The sequence below is a fragment of the Nelumbo lutea genome, chromosome 1, assembly GCF_056320005.1.
Source record: "Nelumbo lutea isolate HS-2025 chromosome 1, American lotus-T2T, whole genome shotgun sequence".
In the NCBI taxonomy this organism is placed as follows: domain Eukaryota; kingdom Viridiplantae; phylum Streptophyta; class Magnoliopsida; order Proteales; family Nelumbonaceae; genus Nelumbo; species Nelumbo lutea.
Window position 1 is genome coordinate 207,448,612 of NC_142684.1, and position 6,000 is coordinate 207,454,611.

General features: G+C 33.8%; 1 non-coding gene across 1 annotated transcript; it reads right to left on the reverse strand.

The window, feature by feature from the left end:
* Positions 1-5,061: 5,061 nt before the first annotated feature.
* Positions 5,062-5,278, reverse strand: LOC148880638 (small nucleolar RNA U3). The gene has a single exon (XR_016106023.1). It is a non-coding gene; the product is annotated as a small nucleolar RNA U3 (small nucleolar RNA).
* Between the last annotated feature and the right edge of the window lie 722 nt (positions 5,279-6,000).

Below are 6,000 nucleotides of genomic sequence, written 5' to 3' on the forward strand. Positions count from 1 at the left end.
ATATTTTCAAACGTGTCAAATGAGAATATTGGAAACTGTGAGAGTAATTATGCTTTCCTTATGGGTAAAAGGCTGGTCTCATTTCCTTGCTTTTCTTATAATCAATATTGAGTTACTGACCAAATTTATATTTACATCGATACATATGCTTTTTGCACTCTTATCAAATACAACTTGTACAATAGCTAGGCAACCCTCTGTATTACCCCCAAAAAAATCCAGATAATGTAAGATGGGTTGCACACCTAATCATAAAAATGCTCATCAGTTGTAGATATATTTTTTTGCTACCAGGTCCAAGAGTGCAGAAAGAGGTTGAGCTCTACTACACTTTTTTTTTCTGCACTTGATGTACTAAGCAATCAATCTTGATCGGGTATTTTGTATTATTTTTTTATGTATTTGTACTGTATATATTTATATGTGTATTCCATCCAAACTGATATTATGTAAAGATCGATATATTTTAAAATAGCTGAATTTTTATCAAAGGGCCATTTGATAACAGCTGAAGCAGTGCTTTAAAAACCGACCGAGAGATTGAATCGTTTTTTGCCTCCAAGTCGTGGGTCACTGGTTCAATCGGCTAGGTTGAATGGTTCAGATCATGCCATGCCAGCATTTATATATATATATATATATATAATATAATTATGTTTTAGATATTATGTATGTATTATTTTATATTTAATTTATGTTTTTTAATTCAGTTTTTAATTTTCATTTATAAAAATACTAAAAATTGCAATTTGAGGTCAAAAGGTTTTTTTTTTTTATTGTGAAAATAGTGGTGCAAGAGGCACAGATCTCAAAATCCAAAATATAAAAAAAAATCACCTCAATCAAATATTGGAGTGCAAAGTTATGGCATCTCAAATTTTGCATACGTAGTTGGTATGCAATATGTGATCTAGTCACCGGGTCGATCGGGTCAATGATCCAATCATCCAGGTTGGGCGGTTTTTGACAAAGTCAATGGTTTTGGCATTTTTTTGGGTTTTACTCAAATTGGACTCAAAATCTTGACCGAATGATGGTTCGAATGATTCAAGCAACCGGGTCAATGGCAGGTTGAAAACAGTCAAACACTGAGCTGAAGTGGTTGAACCAAAAAACTTATTACTTTAGGTTATGTTTGGTTTAAAGGAAAAAAGTAGGGAAATTAAGAAAAATGTAAAGAAACCTTTACAAACCTTGTATAAATTTCTCTACCTTTTCTTTCTGTTCCCTACTTTTTCCTTCAAACCAAATACAGCCATAGTGAATAAAATTTTAAGGAGATTGGGCTATTTAAAAACTGAGGCTGACTCGAGTTTGATTATGAACGTAATTATATATATATAATATTATTTATTTATTTGTTTTATATAAAAAATTAGTATTAAAAAAACTAATTGTTATGATTAGGCTTGAATGTCGTATTTGGCCTGTGAAAATGTGGATTTGTGTCAACCCTAACCACGAGAGTTGGGGGCTTAAAGAGATGGGTCTGGGCCACCTCCGTCGTATGGCCTTCTCCTTAACTGTTAGATAACTGTGAGGTTCAAAGTATCGATATGATACGAGTTTTGGCTGTATCATATCAGCAATTAGAAACGGCCGAAACTCTATTTTTTTTTTTTAGTTTTTTTTTCAAAGTTTAGTTTTTTAGAAAGCTTATAACCTGTTTTTTATTATTAAAAAAATTGGGGGTCTAAAACACCTAGAACCGTATCGTTTTCAAAAGATACGATACAATATGCTCAATACGGGACATATTGTATCGATACTTTGAACCATTCTGCAACCATCCTCTACCGCCATATAAGGGTGTCAATGGACCGATTTTGGACTGGATCCCATCCAGTCCAAAAAATCAAATTGGACAGATTAGACAGACCAACAAGATATATTAGATTGGACCAATCCAGTTTAAAATATTTATTAGATTGGATCAGACCTGATCCGGTCCAAAAAATCAATTTGGACAGATTAGACAGATCAACAAGATATATTAGATTGGACCAATCCAGTTTAAAATATTTATTAGATTGGATTAGACCTGATTCATCTATAATAAATTTATATTAAATTTAAGATAAGAATATTGGTGTAAATGGATTTTGATTCCCGTCTCCATGGAGATAAGTATAAAGAGGTATGAGCCTATAGAACTCTGCTAGGTACTTATTAGCAACCGATGTGGGACAAAGTGCATTTAATAAAAATATGCAAAACTGGAAGCTTCTATGATTTACAGCGAAGCCAGGTTCTTGCGAATTGCGAAGATGGGGCTCTGGCCTTGTTTCGAACCATTCAATTCAAGGCCTCTGATAGATTCATTCAGTTTATTTGCGTGCTTTAGTTTCATGATTCATGGAACCTACAGAGTTGGGTATAGATATTTTAGGTAGGCTGCAATTTATGAGTGTTTAGTCTTGGAGAATTCATCAAATCATAATACAAAAGAAAAAAAAGGTAAAATACCAGAATTTCATTACTGAAGGTTTTGAGAAGAATGAAACTCTGGTTTGAAACAGAGAATGTGAAGGCTGTGTCTTTGATGCAGCAATCGAAGTGATTCTCCGAGTCCAGCCACAGAATTTTAGATGCCAGGGGAAGGAAGCCTTTCTCTCCTGGGACCTGTCGGTTATGGGCCCACCACGCTTCCGCTGCACCACTCTGATTTGTTAAACATATGGCCTTAATCATTATTTAAAAGTTTTTGGAACACTGTTGTTCACCCCCAAGATATGACAATTACGATTGGGAATATCTCCTTTACCATACATGGTGGTGGTGTTCTATGGGTACAACTTGTGGGTAGCAGGTCTTAAGTCATCTTGAAACATCCATCACACTCAAATTCAAATTGCAATAAAATATCAAATAATATTAACAAATATAATAAAAATAATAAAAATATTATATAATATTCAATAAAGCGAATTACAAATGTCTTTGATATTTGTATATCATGAATGAAATATGTTGGCAATAAATTTTATGAAAATTAAAACAATGACTATTTAGTGAAAATACAACATTCAGATTTATGTTATTAATAATAAGATCACTTTAGATCCGACAGGATTCTGAATTATGTTATTAATAATAAGATCGGACTTAGATATGGGTGCTTCCCATTCTGAATTGATCTCTAGCTATAGCTTTAATGACCTCACAGTGGAATTGTTTTTCCATTCAGGCGAGTCTGCGATTCAACCAGCAGGTGAAATAGATGTCATAAATTAAATAACGAAAGTATAGAGAATAATTAAAAATATGTAAAAATTATAGACATTAAAAAAATACAATATGACTTATATATCATGATAATCATATTAAATGAAAGGTTTACTAAGTGAGAATTATTTGTTATTAATGATGTGAATGGATAAAATATATAGAGTTGGATGATGGGTTGATTGGCCTAGCCGATGAATATGATTGACCAACAAACCCATATTCTTTTTTGTTGATTTATGTGAAAATTAGGGAAAATTTATTTTCTTGGGTAAATTAGCTTAGTTTTCAAGTCGATAAGGACAACTTTTTGCCCTAAATATAAAAAAAAATAAAAGCTTTATAAAATAATCAAAATAGGATAGGTTTTTTTAGAAAAATATCAAGAAAGGGCAGTGGCACTGTTCCTCGTCTTCCTCCTTTGCATATGTAATCGTGTGAATACACTGGATTCAAAGAGGCGAGGCTTGGATGAAGACGAGGGTGGATAAGAGAAGGAAGAGGAAGATGAGGGTTTTGCATACTGACATGGGCGGATACTCATCTTCTTCTGTTTTGCGCGCTGACCTGGTCGGATAAGAGAAGGAAGAGGAATGAAAGGAACAATGGATTTGACCATGTCAGTGGACACTATTCCTCTTCCTTCTCTTATCCGCCCATATCAGTGCATAAAATGAAGGAACGCTGTTCCTCATCTTCTCCCCCCATGTCGTGTGCAAAACCCTCATCTTCCTCTTCCTTCTCTTATCCGCTGTCGTCTTCCTCCAAGCCTCGCCGTTGTCTTTGAATTTATTGTATTTGTATGAGTACAGAGGCAGAGGAGGAAGATGAGGAACAATGTCATTGCTCTTTCTTGATATTTTTCAAAAAAAAAAAAATATCCTATTTTGGTTATTTTATAATAATATTATTTTTATGGATATTTAGGGAAAAAAGTTGCCCTCATTTGCTAGAAACCCAATTAACTTTCCCATCTTGGAGAAGTTGCCTACACTTGAATGGGACAAAAGTGGTCATTATATAATTTACCTAGAAAAGAATATGCATGGGTAAATGCGCAAAAAAGCCCATGGATTAAGTATTTGCTAGGAAACATTTACCTTGATAAGTAACTTACCAAAAAGTGAATAGGGCCTTATTCAAACACAATTTCTAAGGGAAAGTATTTTGGCTTTGATTTTACATAATTCAATTTCCCAAAAAACATTATTTTTCATACTTCTGTTATATATAAAACTTTTTGTTCACTATTAAATAATTTAGAATGAAAAAACAACCATTGTTTAAAATGATTTTAATTAAAAAATTATTTTTTTATTTGTTTAAATAATTCGATTTCCCAAAAAAGTATTTTTTTCATACTTTTGTTATATATAAAATAGCTTCTTTCACTATCAATTAAATAATTTTAGAATGAAAAAGTAATCACTATTTAAAAGGGTCACTTACTAAAACACCCCTTATAGTTTTATTAATTTACCAAAACTTACCATATAGTTTGTGTTTTATTAAAACATCTCATATAGTTTGTAATCTTAATCGACTTTCCATTACATAAAAGTGGAAAATGACAATTTTAACACTAACATCCATTCAAATAAATTTATCAAAAGAAACTGAAAAAAAAATGTCAACTTTGCCTCTAGTAAGAGCACAGACAAACACTATTTTTTCTATTTGGTCAATTTTGTTTTTTTATATAAAAAAAGGTGTTAAGAATATTTTGGAATAAAACATCCATAAGTCCATAACATTTTCTCCTCAATTTAAGGGTACAACTATTAGTCCATGCCCTGATCATTTAATAATTAATTGGGATGAGTAAAAAGGGTTGAGAGTCTGTCAGACAACCGTGCGACCATCCCACCCATTAGATGGCTGAGAACGATCCTCTATGGCCTGTAGAGTCTCAAATCTTGAGACCCGAAGGCAATTAATCACGCTCTGATCGCACAGTCCGAACTCATCCACCAGACTTTGATTCCTGTCTCCTTAGAACTCAAGGATGCAGAGGTACGAGCCTATAGAACAGATCCTGTTCAAGTAAGGTCGTGCCCTTTGGCAGCTCGGATGCTTTGAAGAACTTCTTTTGGCTTTGCTACAGGGCCGATGTGGGACAAAGTTCATTCTTACAAAATTGTCAATAATGAAATTGGATTGGAGGGTTCCACTTGTATTGAGACATCATTTTGAATCGGACAAACCAGATTCATAAATTGAAAAAGGCAGATCGATAAAGAGTGGGACCAACTAACCAAGACCAACCACGAGAAACTGACCAATCGATAGGCTGCTTCCTTTTATAGGTTTTTGGGTGGCGATGGATCGATTATAAAAGATTAAAAACCATACAAACAACACCTGGTCTCAGATATTTGTCTGGGGTGGTTATAGGCTTACAGCCTTATGGGCCAACTTCATACTTGAGTAATGAGTGTGAACTTGAGAAAATTGAAGCCAAATGATTTGGAATGCATCGGTGCTCGCCGAACTGCAGACCACGTTCACACTTGCTGTGTGATAAGCTGGCTTGCTGTAATACCAAAAAATCTTCTGATATGATAGTTGAGAAATTAGGATCCGTTTGGTTCGTAGTTGGAATTGAAATCAGAATTGAGAGTCGGTTTGATTTAGGAGTCTGGAATCGGAATCGAAATGGTTCATTCTTACTCTAAATGTTTGATTAAATAAAATGAGAATTTTATTCCTATTCTAGGCTTAATGGGATTCCCCCGTATGGGGGAGTGCCCATTCCTGAGCCCACCCCAAGGAATG